General features: G+C 44.4%; 1 non-coding gene across 1 annotated transcript; it reads left to right on the plus strand.

The window, feature by feature from the left end:
* Positions 1–12,916: 12,916 nt before the first annotated feature.
* trnat-agu (transfer RNA threonine (anticodon AGU)) lies at positions 12,917–12,990 on the plus strand. The gene has a single exon. It is a non-coding gene; the product is annotated as a tRNA-Thr (tRNA).
* Positions 12,991–17,283: the final 4,293 nt, after the last annotated feature.

The following is a 17,283-nucleotide window of genomic DNA, read 5'->3' on the forward strand; positions in this document are numbered from 1 at the left end:
GCAATTTAAATAATATTTAATTTATCTGTTCTTACTACCAAAGTGAATAACCTCACATTTTCCCACATTATACTCCAGCTTCCAAATGTTTGCCTGGATCCGAGAGGCCCTGGCGGAATCTAAACTGAGCATCGATGAGCAGATTATTGCTAAATGCGTGGTGATTGATAGCACTGTTGATGACATCTTCCATCACTTTGCTGATGATTGATAGTAGACTGATGGGGCGGTAATTGGTCAGATTGGATTTGTCCTGCTTTTTTTTTATGGACAGGGCACACCTGGGCAATTTTCCACATTGTCGAGTAGCTGTTTGTGTTGTAGCTCAAAAAAAAATTATCTTAACAAATTATTGGCTGTAAGCACGTTTGTCATCGGGTTGAATAATTTCTGTGTGAGGAATGTTCCAGCATCATAAACCAGGGGAACGTGCTGACTGAGCTGTGTCTTCATCTCTTCTGGGCAGTCGGACAGTTCACCCTTCATTCTGCTCTGATTTACTTTCCCAAAGCGGATCTACAGATTCTCACATCTGGAGACTGGGTTTTCTTGTTAGGTTCCTTTTGATTTTTCTTGCTCCTGAATGATAATATATGCCAACCTTGGATCAACCTTGCGTTGTGTCCCAGTCTTGGTTGAGAGCGACACATAACAGCACCAACACTCTGAAACAAACAACACAGTCACACTTTCCTTCAGTGAGATTAATGTTGAGGCGGTTTCCATGTCGAATGCAATTGTGAACAAATTTCTCACAAAGAAATTGTGGGTGATTTGAGTATTTGCACTGAATTTCTGTGCAAGGAGGGGCAGTTTCAAACAGCCATTCCGAAATCACTTCCTTCACAAAGACAAAGACTGTGCTGTCTTAACGTGTCACTCAACTTCACAAACAAATTTGAACTCGAAGTTCAGGAGAAGACAGAGTGGTGAATGATTGATAGTGTAATCTTTGGATGAGAAAAGATAATAAACATACAAAATCCAACATTTGAGCTGGCGTGTAAGATTGATCTTTCCATGGAGATGTTCACTGGAATACTGGAACAGGCCCAAGACAGAAATGTTGACATGAGAGCAGGGGGGAGTGTTGAAACGGCAAGGAACCAGAAGCTCGGGGTCATGCCTTCGGACTGAGCAGAGGTGTTCTACATAATCTGCGTTTGGTCTCCCCAATTTGGAGGAGACTGCAATGTGAGCAGCGAATACAGTACACTAAATTGAAAGAAGTACAAGTAAATCGCTGCTTCACCTGAAAGGAGTGTTTGGGCTTTAAATAATGAGCAGAGAGGAGGGAAAAGGGTAGGTATTATATCTCCTGCGATTGCATGAGAAGGTGCCTTGGGAAGGGGATGAGGTGTCAGGGATAATGGAGGAGTGGACCAAGGTGTCGTGGAGGGAACGATCCCTTCGGAATGCTGACAGGGGAGGGGAGGATGCGTTTGGTGGTGGCATCACGCTGGAGGTGGTGGAAATGGTGGAGGATGATCCTTTGGATGTGGAGGCAGGTGGGGTGGAAAGTGAGGACAAGGGGAACCCTGTCGCAGTTCTGGGAGGGAGGGGAAGGGGGAAGGCAGAGGTTGAGAGTCCTGTCAACTACACTGGGACGGGGGGGAGGGGGGAGGGCAGAGGTTGTGGGTCCTGTCAACTACACTGGGATGGGGGCAAGGGGGGGGAGTAGTTGAAATCTGGTGATGTTGTTGAATTTAATTTCAAACACTCCTTGAACTCTCTGCCGATGAAGACTGTAAAAGGGAAGAACAACCACACAACAAGGGTCTCAAATCCAAGACCCTGAGATTAAAAGTCTCATGCTCTACCAACTGAGCTAACAAGGCCTGATACAGTACTTCTACTCTGATACAGTAAATCCACTTACAGAAGCCCCAAAGTGTGAGAAATTCCTCTCACTCATCAATGATAAAACTGAAATCTTTTTACCTTCCAAATGCTGCCATCTATTTTGTCAGTATTTATTTCTCTCTCCTTTTTATTTAGTTCATGCATTTCTTCAGAATTTTTTTTTCATTTATATCTGAGGGAAGAAATGAACAGATCTGGCAGCTCAAAACTGGGCATCCATGAGGCACTGTGGGCCATCAGCAGCAGCAGAATTGTATTTAAACACAATATGTTACCTCATGGCCTGGCATATCCCTCACTCTACCATTACCATCAAGCCAAGGGAGCAATAGTGGTTCAATGAAGTGTGCAGGAGGGCATGTCAGGAGCAGCACCAAGCAGACCTAAAAATGAGGTGTCAACCTGGTGAAGCTACAACACAGGATTACTTGCATGTCATATAGCGGAAGCAGCATGCAATAGACAGAGCTGAGCAATCTCACAATTAACAGATCAGATCAAAGCTCTGCAGTCCTGTCACATCCAGTCCTGAATGGTGGTGGATAATTAAACAATTAACAGGAGTCACAGAGAGTCATAGAGTCACACAGCATAGAACCAGGCCCTTCGGCCCACCGCGTCCATGCCGACCATAATGCCTATCTATACTAATCCGACCTGCCTGCATTAATTCCATATCCCTCCATGCCTTGCTCATTCAAGTACCTGTGCAGATGCCTCTTAAATGTGACTACTGTTCCTGCCTCCACCAGGCAGCTCATTCCAGATACCCACTATTCTTTCTGTGAAAAATTTACCCCTTTGACCCCCTTTAAACCTCCTCCCTCTTAGCTTAAATCTATGCCCTCTAGTTTTAGTCACCCCTACCATGGGAAACAGACTCTGGCTATCTACACTATCTATGCCTCTCATAAAGTGTGACGTAGGAGTGAAGAATGAGTGGCCAAGAGGAGGGAAGTGGCACGGCCTAGAGCTAATGGCTGGAGTGGGGGTTGGGGGGCTGGGAGCGAGTGGCAGGAGAGCTGGGTGACGCGAGCGGGGAACAATCATCCAGGGGAGCAGCGAGGTGGAGAGCGAGCAGTTGAGGAGAAGAAGCGTCAAGGCCGAGGGGGGAGAGCTCCAACCTCAAAGTCTCCCATTCAGCCGCTTCCTTCAGCTGAGTGAGAGGCTGGATACCCGATGACGCTTTAGCGTGAATGTGCGAAGATGGAGCATGGGCGGATATGCGATGATGTTGGTGCTGAGCCATGACATCATCCTGTGCATGTGCCACTTAATCCTGGCAAGATGTAGCTGTGCCTATGTGCAGCTTGGCGCTCTCCGATGATGTCAGCGGGCCGCTCCGTTGACAGGAATCACATTGTGTCAGCAGTGCCCACATCCCATGAAAGAATAAAAAAGAGATTTACCACAATGGTAGCAGGGTGAGGGATTTCAGTTATGTGGAGAGATTGGAGAAGCTGGGGTTGTTCTCCTTGCAGCAGAGAAAATTCAGAAAAGATTTGACACATTTGTTCAAAATCATGGAGGTTTTCAATACTTTAAATAAGGAGAAACTGTTTCCAGTGGTAAAAGGGTCAGTAAGCAGAGGACACAGATATCAGGTGATTGGCAAAAGAACCAGAGATGACATGAAGAACCATTTTTTACACAGTAATGTGTTGTGATAAAGAAAGAAAAGACTTGCATTTATATAGCACCTTTCCTGACCACTGGATATATCAAGGCACTTTGTGGACAATGAAATACTTTTGAAGTGTAATCACTGTTGTAATGTCAGAAATGCAGCAGCTAATACCCACAAACAGCAATGTGATAATGACCAACTGATCTGATTGAGGGGCAAATATTGATCACAACACCAGGGAGAATTGCTCTTCACTTGTTTGAAATTGCAGCATGGGATCTTTTACATTCACCCAAACATGCAGACCAGGTCTTGGTTTAACATCACACCTGAAAGGCAGCACCTTCAACACCCTCAGTGCTGTACTGGAGTGTCAGCTGTGAAATCTGAACCCAGAAGCTTGTGATTTCGAGGTGAGTGTGACCAACTGAGCCACAGCTTTTACCTGAGTCTCAATCCTTCTACCAACAGTTTATCTCTATCGGGTCTGTCACGACCCCTCATGATTGTGAACACCTCTATCAAATCTCCTCTCTAAGGAGAACAACCCCAGCTTCTCCAATCTATCCACATAACTGAAATGCTAACCACACGTTGCAGAAAGGAATTTTTCCTCATGTTCCTTCTGGTTTTGTGAGTCACTTTAAATCTGTAACCTTCGGTTATTGACCGTTCAGCAGTTAGAAACAGTTCCTCAGTATTTACTCCACCTCAAACCTTCAAGGAAACTCTGTAAAGTAACTGAAAATCAAGTTGTCAGAAGTGGGATTTAAACACATGCCTCCAGTGAAAGCTGCAACCTGAACAGAGAAGCTGAAACCGCTCAGTCACCTCAACTGTTCAGACCTTTTTGACCTCGTCATCACTTCTGTACTTTGAAAGGTTCACTCAGTTCAGGAACTTGTTCAATGTGACTGGAATGCTCAGTGATTGGGATATTAACTCCCCCTGGTTTTCCTGAGCTTGTTCTCGGTGTATGGGGATGTTTGTCCTGGGCCGTGGAATCTTGCATCCCTGTAATGGACATTAACCCACTGATTGAATCTGTATTCACTGCTTTCCGCTGGTGCTGGGTAATTGCAGAGTGTGGGGCCGGAATGTTGCTGCTTGTCCCGGCCTCACTCACTCTGGGAAAGAGTGAATAATTGATGCATCTGTTTCTGTATCTGAAATGTGACTTCGATCTGCTGTTATTAACCGAGGCAGCACTGCAGAAGGATACGTTAATAATCTCTCACTAATCAACTGCAAACAGTCAGAATGTGTAACTTTGAGCAGCGCTTTCTGCACCGTCAGGGCTGGAAAATTGAGGCAGGGAGAGACACTGTCAGTATCTGAGTGTATACAGCACTGTACAGAGAAAGAGCCAATATACCGGGGCTGAGACACAGTGCATCTTTTCACATTTAATCACAATAATATCCACAGTCAGGAGCTGAAAATGATGAAAAACCGAATAGCAAGAGCAAAAATAAGAAAACTAAGTCATTATAGATTAGCTGATGAGCTTTCTCTGTGTTACCTGGTAGTCTACTGTTTTATATTCAATGCTCTCTCCACTGTGGCCAGGGAATGATTTCTTCTCAAGGGCTGAATATTAACAAAACTTCTTGGAATTTAAAATCTTTCAAAATTAATTCCATGGAGCTAATGGGGAAAAGTCAAATAACTGCACCAATTATAGGAGAGCTGGTTGGTGATGACGTGGATGTGTCTGCAGTGTGCAGGACCAGACTGTTTCTATAGATTCACAATGAATGTTCCACCCTTTATTTATAACAGTAAAACTGATCATGGACAATGGCTATTCTGGTTGCAGCAACCTGAAGATTTAACTCATTGACACCCTGCTTTAGGGGAATCTAGAAAGAACAACACCCAGCTCTGTCAGTTAGTGTGCTTGTTTGTTAACCCACAATTTGTTGGTTCAAGCACTTAAAAGGATGAGGCTTTATTAACTTAAACTCTTCTACATCTGCTGTATTACTCTTGCTGTTGATTCTTCAAAGATAAGGTTAATCAAGACTTTCTTTGTGAAATCCATGCTGACTGTGCTTTATTATATTTTCATTTTCATATGTATTTTCTACTTTTGGGGATTATTGTCTTTTTTATTGATTTTATTTTTATTTATTGCATTTATTGCCCATCCCTAATTCCCTCGAGAAGGTGGTGGTGAGCTGCCTTCTTGAACCACTGCAGTCGATGTGGTGCTGTTAGGAAGGGAGTTCCAGGATTTTGACCCAGCCACAGTGAAGGAACGGTGATATAGTTTCAATTCCAGGATGGTGTGTGGCTCAGAGGGGAAATTGCAGGTGGTGGTGTTCCCATGCATCTGCTGCCCTTGTCCTTCTAGGTGATAGAAGTCACGGGTTTGGAAGGTGCTGTGTAAGGAGGCTTGCTGCGTTGCTGCAGTGCATCTTGTGGATGGTGCACGCTGTGTGTTGGTGATAGAGAGAGTGAATATAGTGAATGAGGCGCCAATCAAGTGGGCTGCTTTGTCCTGGATGACGTTGAGCTTCTTAAGTGTTGTTGGAGCTGCACCTATCCAGGCAATGGAGAGTATTGCATCACACTCCTGACTTGTGCCTTGTAGATAGGGGACAGGCTTTGGGGAGTCAGGAGGTGAGTTACTTGCCGCAGGATTCCTAGTGTCTGACCTGCTCTTGTAGCCATGATATTTATATGGCTACTGCAATTCAGTTTCTGGTCAATGGTAACCCCCAGGATGTTGATCGTGGGGGATTCAGCAATCGTAATGCTGTCGAATGTCAAGGGGAGAGGGTTAGATTCTCTCTTGTTTCAGAAGGTCATTGCCTGGGACTTGCGTGACTCGAATGTGAAATATCCTTCTTGTAGGGTATTGTATTGTACTGTACAGTGACTACACTTGGAGAGTCCTTCATTGGCTGTAAAAGGCTTTACAAAGTCCTGTGGTCGTGAAATGCATGTGTTGCTTTTTCCATTGTTATCAATGTCATTTTGATCAAAAGATAGGTTTCGTGAGCACAAAGTTTAAATCAATGTTGATTCAAATAATGTAAAAGCATCTATATTCTTGCACTGTACTTAATAATCACCATCTTCCTTTCCTTGCAGAGTACAATGTTTTTGACCCTGAAATTGATTCCACAATCTCAGTCCCTCAGACAATTTCAGCCCAGTTCTGATGAAAGATCACAGATCTGAAACGTTAACTCTGTTTCTCTCTCCACAGATGCTGTCAGACCTGCTGAGTATTTCCAGCATTTTCAAGAGTCTCGATTTAATGAATAGGAAACTTGTTTCAGATCAGATTGGGAGACAGTGTGAAACCACTCCATCGTACTCATGTCTGAGATTCTGAGGACAGTTGGCTGTTAGTGGAAGACATCATGAATTAAATGTACCTAGCAACAGCTCAGACCAATTATTATTTTACAAGGTGGTGTGATGGCCATCCAGGGGTTAAAAGTAGGGATTTTGTAAGGTTTCAGTGTGCAGGAACACGAGAAGACCTCAGGGGTAAAGGCTCAGATCATCGACCAAGTTCTCCACCTGATGAGGGATCTAGACTGGACAAAGAGGACCGTGACACTCTGAGACCAAGCTCGACCAGTCCACACACCTGCTAGAGCTGTAAAGTCATATTCCCCAAGTTTGTTCAAGATAATTTTACTTCCAATTATTAAGTACTATTTTACTCTCAATAAAAGTTCTGGACTTATTAATCAAGTATCCTGTTGCTTTAATTGGTTAAAGTCAGCCCAAAGAGATTGTCCACAATAGACTTTCCAGAACTGAAAGATAAGTCTGCAAGGATTGCTAATTTTACAGCCCTGTTTAAAAAGAGAGATAAACCCAGGAACTACAGACCAGATCGTCTAATGTCAGTGGTGGGGAAACTTTTAGAGACAATTATCCAGGAGAAAATTAACTGGCACTTGGTCGAACATGGGCTAATAAATGACAGCCAGTACAGATTGGTTAACAGAAGATTGTGTATGAATTAATTAATGAATTAATTTCTCTGATGAAGTTTCACAGAGAGTTGACCAGGGTGGTGAGGTTGATGGTGTGTGTCTGCACTTCAAAATTGTGTTTGAAAAAGTACCATAAAATAGACTTGTTAACAAAATTTGAGCAGATGGGATTAAGGAGGCAGTGGCAGCGTGGATACAAAATTGGCTGAGAGACGGAAAGCATAAAGTAGGGTGATTCAGAATGGAGGGACTAATACAGTAATGTCACTGTTGTTGCAGTGTGTGCAGTGTCTGACCCTGAGCTGTCCAAGGGAGGGGGCTGTTTGTGATGTTCCTGTGGGGTGTATTATCATCAGGGTATCTCTCTGAGCTGTCACAGGGATGGGGCAGTGTGTGATATCCTTGTGCATGTCATGCAGGCCCACTGGCGTGTGGTTCCATCCTGATGCCAAAGAACAGAGCCCCATCTATGGGCAAAAAGTCTCACTTCCCTGTGGGTGTCTTGAGAGAGAAGAAGGCTTAGGGAGTAAACCTGGACAGTAAATCCGGAGTGGAGTCCCGTAGGCGGTTACCTGTTACTTATCAGGTAGTTTTCCAGCAACTCCGACAGCAGAGCTGGTACCAAACAGTACTGTTTTTTTCCTTTCCTTTGGACAATACTAGCAATGCTGAGAGGGGGTCCTGATGCTCAGTGTCTCCATACTATTTGCCCAGGCCTGTGCCCTGGAGAGGACACTCCAGCCTCGTGGTTAAACATTAGCAAAACATGGGAAGAAACAGTTACCGATTATAAGCTCTCACTCAATTGGTGTAGAGTATGAGCACCAGGGGTTACTTTTGACAGTGGGAGAGATCATCGCGTCTCATTGGAGAACTACCACCTACTCCAAGCTGTGCAGCCCCCAGTCAGTTAGGTGCTGTCCTGCCACGACCTACTTGCTTCAATGGGTGCTTGCAGCTTAGAGAGATATCTCTCAACTGGCGGATTGATAATCTATGCACCAGGCAAGACAAACTCAACAAAGAAGACACCAGTCCTTCGCATCACAAGCTGGAATGTAAGGACCATGTGTCCTGGCTTTACCGACAACCTTCTGCAGGTTGATGACACACACAAGACAGCTGTGATTGACAAGGAACTCACAAGGCTCAATGTGGACATTGCTGTGCTGCAAGAAACTAGACTCATTCAAAGTGGATCCCTCAAAGAGAAACACTACACCTTCTTCAGGCAGGGGAAAGCCCAAGAGGCAACTCGTGAGCATGGAGTGGGTCTCACAGTAAAAAACACGCTACTTGCAATGAGTGAACCCCCCACAGTTGGCTCAGAGAGACTTCTTACCCTTCACTTGTCAACAAGCGTGGGCCCAGTTAATCTCATGTGCATCTATGTCCCGACACTCACCTCCACCCCAGATGTCAAGGATCAATTCTATGAGACACTTGACACTGCCATCAGTAGAATTCCCAGCACCGAGGGACTGTACCTTCTAGGGGATTTCAACGCAAGCTTGGGTACTGACTACAGCTTGGCCAATGAGCATAGGGCACCAGGGGATTAGCAAGATGAATAAAAATGGACAGAGGTTGCTGGAGCTATGCTGTCACCATGGACTCTGTGTGACGAACAGCTACTTCCAGGTCAAGCTGTGCCACAAGGTGTCCTGGAGACGTCCGAGATCACGCCACTGGCACCAGCTAGACCTTATCTTCACCAGACATACCACCCTCAGCAGTGTCCTCATCACACGCAGCTATCACAGCGCTGACTGTGACACTGATCACTCCCTGGTGTGCAACAAGGTCAGGCTTCAGCCAAGGAAGCTTCATCCATCCAAGAAGAAAGGTCCTTCACGGATCAACACTTGCCAAACCACTGATCCAGAAAGGACCCAGGAGTTCCTCAACATCCTCGATCAGGCTCTTTCAGAAAACACCCAAGGCCTCAGTGCAGTGTCAAAGTGGAATCATCTGCACGCCACCATCTTTTACTCTGCACTCGCTGTGTATGGGAAAAGAAATGGGAGGAATGCTGACTGGTTTGAGGCTTATTGGACTGAAATGGAGTCAGTTACTGCAACTAAGAAGAGAGCCCTCATGAACTACAAACAAGTCCCCAGCAAACAAACTCTAGATGCTCTCAGAGCTGCCAGAAACAAGTCTCTGCAGACTGCTCGGCACTGCACCAATCAATACTGGTTAAAACTCTGCAACAGCATACAATCTGCCACTGAATCTGGGGGATGCTAGAGGGACATATGAAGGAATTCAACACACCAAGGTTCCTTAGACAGCACCTTCCATACCCGCAACCTGTACCAACTAGAAGGACAAGGGCAGCAAATTCATGGGAACACCACCACCTGCAAGTTCCCCTCCAAGCCACACACTATCGTGACTTGGAACTATATCGCCTTTCCTTCACTGTCGCTGGGTCAAAATCCTGGAACTCCCTTCCTAACAGCACTGTGGGTGTACCTACCTCACACAGACTGCAGCGGTTCAAGAAGGCAGCTCACCACCACCTTCTCATGGGAAATGAGGGATGGGCAATAAATGCTGGCTTAGCCAGTGATGACCACATCACATGAATGAATAAAAAAAAAATTATGAAAGCAACCGGCCCAGCAGTAACTAAATCAGCACCTTTGAAGACAAAGACAGGGGTAATCATCACTGAACCTAACAAGCAGATGGAAAGGTGAGTGGAGCATTACCTTGAACTCTACATAACGGAGAACATTGTCATTGAAGTAGCTCTCAGTGCCATTCCAGACTTCCCTGTCATGGAGGGGTTGGACAGTGAGTCCACTATAATAGAGCTCAACAAGGCCATTGACCGTCTTGCCAGTGGTAAAGCCCTGGGAAATGATGGTATTCCACCTGGAATCATCAAAAGTGGAAAAGCAGCTCTGCTGCAGCATCTCCATGAACTTCTGTGTCTCTGTTGGAAGGGGAGATCTGCGCCTCTAAACATGCGTGATGCAAACATTGTCACCTTGTACAACAATAAGGGGGAATCGCAGTGACTGCAGCAATTACCGAGGCATCTGCTTGCTAAGTATTGTGGGGAAGGTCTTTGCTCACATTGCTCTGACCAGATTGCAGACCCTGACATCACACATCTATCCTGAGTCTCAGTGCAGCTTCAGAGCTGGTAGATCGACAGTCGACATGATTTTCTCACTTCGGCAGTTACAGGAGAAGTACTGTGAACAGTACAGACCACTCTACATTGTCTTTATAGACATCACCAAGGCCTTCGATCTTGTTAGCAGAGACAGACTCTTCAAACTGCTGTGGAAACTAGGCTGCCCTCCTGAACTCTTGGGCGTCATCTCTTCTTTCCACGAGAACATGCACAGTTCCGTCAGTTACAATGGAGCAACATCAGACACTTTCACGATCAGCAGTGGAGTAAAACAGGGCTGTGTCCTGGTGCAAACTCTCTTCGGAACGTAGGAGAAGGCAGTTTAACCTGTCGAGCCTGATCTGTCATTCAATTACATCCTTGCTGATCATCGACCTCAACACCACTTTCCCGCGCTCTCCCCATATCCCTTGATGTCATGAGTATCAAGATTTCTATCAATTTCTGTCCTGAACATGCTCAATGATTGAACTTTCACAAACCCCTGAGGTAGAGAATTCCAAAGATTCACCACCCTCTGAGTGAAGAAATTCCACCCTATCTCAGTTTTAAATGGCCTTTTAAATGGAACTTTAAGGAATACAAGCCCAGTTTCCTCATAAGACAATCCCACCATCCCAGGGATTAGTCTGGTGACCCTCCGTTGCACTCCCTCTGTGGCATGTATATCCTTCCTTAGATAAGGAAACCAAAACTGTACACAATACTCCAGCACGATCTCACCAAGGCTCTATACAATTGCAGCAAGACATCTTTATTCCTGTACTCATGACCCCTCGTGTTAAGGCCAACATACCATTTGCCTTCCTAATTGATTGCTGCACCTGCATGCGAGCTTTTAGTGTCTCATGAACAAGGACACCCAGGTCCCTTTGGACATCAACACTTCCCAACCTCTCACCATTTAAGAAATATTCTGTCTTTCTGTTTATTCTGCCAAAGTGGATAACTTCACACTTATTCACATTATATTCCATCTGTCATTTCTTTCACTTATCCTGTCCAAGTCCCCTGGAAGCCTCCTTGTAACCTCCTCACAGCTCACATCCTTTACAATTGGCATATTCTTCTCCATGCTGCTATTTTAAACTTTCTGTGACTCAGATGGGGGTGTCCACCTGCATACCAGAGCTGATGACAAGCTGTTCATCTTGGCAAGACTGCGCACCAAGACCAAAATGAATCAGTTCTTGGTCTGTGAGTTGCTGTTTGCTGATGACGCTGTGCTGACATCCCATAATGAAGTTCATTAACAGCAGTTTGTATATCGGTTCTCCCTGGCCTGCAAGGAGTTTGGACTGACGATCAGCATCAGAAAGATCAAAGTTATGGGCCAGAACGTAGAGACTCCAACTTCCATCAACAGCTTCACATACCTTGGATCAACAATCACCAGCAATCTGTCCCTTGATACTGAAATCAGCACCAGGATTGTCAATGCTGCAGCTGTCATGTCAAAGTTGAGAAGACAAGTGTGAACCGACAGCAAACTGATCGAAAATACAAAACTCCGTGTGTACCAGGCTTGTGTTCTCAGCACCCTCCTTTATAGTAGAGAAGCATCAACAACTTATACAAGCCAAGAAAAGCAGCTGAACAGCTTCCACCTCCGCTGTCTCAGATGGATATTGGGCATCTCCTGGCAGGACAGAGTGCCGAATGCAGAAGTACACCAGCGTGCAGGGATCTGCAGCATGTTTGCCCTCTTGAGTCAGCAGTGACTCTGTTGACTGGGTCATGTGTGCTGAATGGATGACGGTCGCTTTGCCAAAGACATGCTCTTTGGCGAGCTTGCTATCAGCACGAGACCAACAGGTCACCCACGTCTGTGATACAAGGACATCTGCAAAGCGAGATCTCAAGCAGACTGGGATTGGAGTCGATGCATGGGAAGTCCTTCCTGCTGACTGGAATTCCTGGAGAAAGGCATTCAGGAAGACCATGGGAAAAGCAGAGGACAAAAGAAATGACCAGATGGTGGGAAAGAGAGCTCAGAGGAAGGAAAAATTATCAGTCGACCTCGGGCCAATGATATTCATCTGTACCAGCTGCGGAAGGGATCGTCACTCACGAGTCATCCTCTACAGCCACAACAAACGATGTTTAATACAGAAGTGACGTACACACCGAGTGTAGCCCATCGTCTTCCGAGACGGACGGTTGCCTATTACAATTACAACCACAGCTACAACTACAAGAGCGAGTCAGAGGCTGGGAACTCTGCCGTGACGAACTCAGCTCTTGACTTGCCAAAGCCTGCCCACCATCTACAAGGCCTTCCTCTGATTTCAATTGTATACCCATTTATGATCTGGCTCTGTAGCTTAGTTGGTTAAAGCACCTGTCTAGTAAACAGGAGATCCTGGATTCAACTCCCACCAGAGCCTTATTTCACAGTAGCAACATGTTTGAAAAGTTTCATTATCAACATTAACATCTGTGTCTTGTGAACTTTAATTCAAAATACATGATGAATTTCAATCACATAAAAAAACAGCCTTTGTGAAGGATATGAGTTTGGAATGGCTGTTCCTCCTTGTACAGAATTTCAGTGCTGATACATCAAAGTTAACTTCTTTGACATAAATTTGTTCACAGTTACATTCAACCTGGAAAACAGCTTGATATTAATCTCTCTGAAGGAGAGTGTTTGTGTCATTATGTGTTGCTTTTAACCGAGACTGGGACATGACGCAAGTGGGAGGGTTTATCTGAGGTTTGGAATATTTGTCAGTCAGGAACAAGAAAAATCAAAGGAACCAAATAAGAAAACCTATGTCTCATGTGGTTACCGAGAAACGGTGAGAAGATATTAAACTTTGTTGTATTTAATATAACTGTGTGAACTTTGATCTTTGCGGCCTTTTATAAACAGTATTTGAAGGGTTTCAGTAAAAATGTTCAGTGTTGATGAAAGTGGGGTCTGGGTGAGCAGCTGCATAATGTGACAGGGTCAGGACTGGATGCAGGAAGTTCTCTGACAGTCTCTCTCTGATGGGTTGAGTTGATTTTCAACTGGCAGCTGTTGCAGTTTTGATAATTCAAGTTCCCTCCACCAATTTTTTTGGACAGACAGTGCAGTATGAGGATGTAAAGGGTTAATGCTGAAAACAGTGGGATTAACCCCTCCCACAATCAGAGTGATGATGTAACAGTCACATGAGATGAGGTTTGGGAGAAGAGAGAGCACCACCAAGGATGCTAGTTTAGGAGGCTTGATGAGTGTGCATCTAGTATTGTGTAAATTAGAAACGAGTTCTTAGTTCTTTCAGCAGGAAATGTGTCCAGAAAATATCGCAAAACTCACAATTTTATTATTCAGGAGTTGGAACACAGGGATATTAACTCCAAGTGACAGTAGTGGTTTCATTTAACAAAAGAAAAGTAGAAAATAATATTGCTCATTGATTGAAATCCCCCAGTGAGGAGACAGTTAAACAGGTGATCTGTTGGGGCATCCTTCGATCCAAGGTTTCGGCAGCATTTAATCTCCCTTTTTGGTGAAATTCTCTGTTTTTTGCATCTTTTTTTAATCCAGCTTTGATGGACCAGTGAAAAAACTGAAAAAAGTGAACAGATCCATCCTTTCTTTTCTTCCTTCTTCCCATCAGTTTCTCTTTTCTGTCCCGATATAATCTGCTGTTTTATCCATTCCAATCAAAATTCAACATTCCAATCAAATCTATTTGTTATTCCACAGTGTCTCTCCATGTGTTTTATTCTGTTGTATTCTCTCACAGTCTGTTTGATGATCAATGTTACATCTCACTCTCTGTTCTGGTGAAGATCAGAAGCAGTGTTATCTGTTTGCAACACCCGACAAGTCGGCCTGAGGCTGTGTCTCATCGATAATGTGGAGTGGGGAACATAGGAGCAGGAGTCGGCCATTCAGCCCATCGAGCCTGCCCCACCATTCAATATGATCATGGCTGATCGTCCACTTTAATGCCCTTTTCCCCACACCTTCCTCATATTCCCTTATGTCATTTGTATTTAGAAATCTATCAATCTCTGCTTTAAACGTACTCAAAGACTGAGCTTCCACAGCCCTCTGGGTTACAGAATTCCAAAGATTCACAACCCTCTGAGTAACAACATTTCTCCTCATCTCTGTCCTAAGTGGCTTGCCCCTTATTTTGAAATTGCGTCCCCTGGTTCTCGACTCCCCAACCAGGGGAAACATCTTAGCTGCATCTACCCTGACTGTCCTTTAAATATTTTGTAGGTTTCAATGAGATCACCTCTCATTCTTCAAAACTCAAGAGAATACAGCCCCAGTTTCCCCAATCTCTCTTCATAGGACAGTCCCACCATCCCAGGAACAAGTCTGATGAACCTTCTTTGCACTCCATCTCTGGCAATAATATCCTTCCTTAGGGGAGGGAACCAAAACTGCACACAGTACTCCAAGTGCAGTCTAACCAGGGTTCTATACAATTGAAGCAAGAATTCACTACTCCTGTACTCAAATCCTCTTGCGATAAAGGCTAACATACTATTAGCCTTCCTAATTGCTTGCTGCACCTGCATGTTAGCTGTCAGTGACTTATTGACATGGATACCAGGTCACCCTTATACGCTATACCTCAGTTAATAAAGGAAAGGATTCCATATACCTGCTGAACCACCTTATTGACCTGTACTGCTACTTCAGGGATCTGTGGACATTCACTCCAACGTCCCTCACTTCCTCTACACCATTCAGTGTTTTCCCATTAATTGTGGATTCCTTTGCCTTTTTTGACACCTGCTCTCGCTGTTCCCTGCTCTCCGAGTGAACTCTTGCTACCTCTCCTGGGCTCTTTATGCTCCATTCTGCTCTCACTGTTTCCCGCTCTCTTAATGTATCAATATTTATTTGCCATGTGTTTAATTTAACATATGGATTAACTGTATTTTACAGTTGGAGGTTTTATTTGGTAGTCCTGTGCAAGTTGTGGATTGGTGTTCAATATTTAGCTCTGTGAAAACGATTGTGAATGAAAATATAACTTTCAATCTTATACATGGGCTGGTCTGCAAGCTCCAAGTCCTTCATTTTGTAGTAATGGAATTGATACTGTATCTTTCAGTCGTAATCTCTGTGGGATTTTTGAACTGGTATGTAATGCATAACTTGGTCTAACGTCTGATGTACATTATTGGGATTAATAGGATCATAGGAAATAGGGGCATTAGGCCATTCAGCCCATCGAGCCTGCTCCAACATTCAAACAGATCGTGGCTGATCATCTATCTCGACGCCATTTTTCCTGCTATCTCCATATCCCTTGATCTTGTTAGTATTTAGAAATCTATCGATTTCTGTCTTGAATATGTTCAATGATTGATCTTCCACAGCCCTCGGGGATAAAGAATTCCACAGATTTCTCACCCTCTGAGTAAAGAAATTCCTGCTCATCTCAGTCTCAAATGGCCTGTCCTTATTCTGAGTCTGTGTCCCCTTGTTCTACACTCACTAGACAGAGGAAACATCCTATCCATATCTACCCTGTGACACTCTGTAAGAACTTTGTCTGTTTCAATGAGATCACCTCTCATTCTTCAAAACTCTGGAGAATTTTGGTCCAGTTTTTGCAGTCTCTCATCATAAGACAATCCCACCATCCTAGGGGATGAGACCGGTGAATCTCTGTTGCACTCCCTCTATGACAAGTCTATCCTTCCTTAGATAAGGAAAGCAAAATTGTACAGAATACTCCAGGTGCGGTCTCATCTGGACTTCATACATCTTTACTCATGTACTCAAATACGCTTTCAATGAAGCCAACATACCATTTGCCTTCCTAATTGCTTGCTGCACCTGCATACTAGCTTTTAGTGTCTCATGAACAAGGACACCCAGGTCCCTTTGGACATCGACACTTCCCAGCCTCTCACCATTTAAGAAATACTCTATCTTTCTGTTTATTCTACCAAAGTGGAGAACTTCACACTTATTTACATTATATTCCATCTGCCATGTTCTTGCCCATTCATTTAACCTGTCCAAATCCCCTTAAAGCCTCCTTGCATTCTATTTATGTTTTATTTCGAGATACAGCACTGAAACAGGCCCTTTGGCCCACCAAGTCTGTGCCGACCAACAACCACCCATTTATACTAACCCTACAGTAATCCCATATTCCCTACCAGCTGCCTGCACTAGGGGCAATTTACAATGGCCAATTTACCTATCACCTGCAAGTCTTTGGCAGTGGGAGGAAACTGGAGCACCCGGCGAAAACCCATGCGGTCACAGGGAGAACTTGCAAACTCCACACAGGCGGTTCCCAGAATTGAACCCAGGTCCCTGGAGCTGTGAGGCTGCGGTGCTAACCGCTGCACCACTGTGCCACCCATTCATTCTGTACCTTTCAATTCTGTAAATTTTGTCTGTTCTATTTCAGATTTTATAGTTAAAATGTGACCATGGTGACAGAGTTTATTTAGATCTGATAGTGAGTTTGTTTTTGGACTGTGATTGATGTATCAACCTGTCAGCTGTACTGAATTGGAGTGAAATAGAAACAACTTCTGTCTCTCATGCTGTTGTTTGACTGTTGGATTGAAAATGTGTCTCTTGACTTTGGGATCAGTGTCTGTCTGACTACTTCTTTTGTTTGTTCCAGTGGAACTGATGAGCTGGCAGTATCTCTGTGCTTTGGGAGTGATCCTGTACCGACTGTGTGTTGGAACGA

The sequence above is a fragment of the Heterodontus francisci genome, chromosome 35 (assembly GCF_036365525.1).
Source record: "Heterodontus francisci isolate sHetFra1 chromosome 35, sHetFra1.hap1, whole genome shotgun sequence".
NCBI classification, from domain to species: Eukaryota; Metazoa; Chordata; class Chondrichthyes; order Heterodontiformes; family Heterodontidae; genus Heterodontus; species Heterodontus francisci.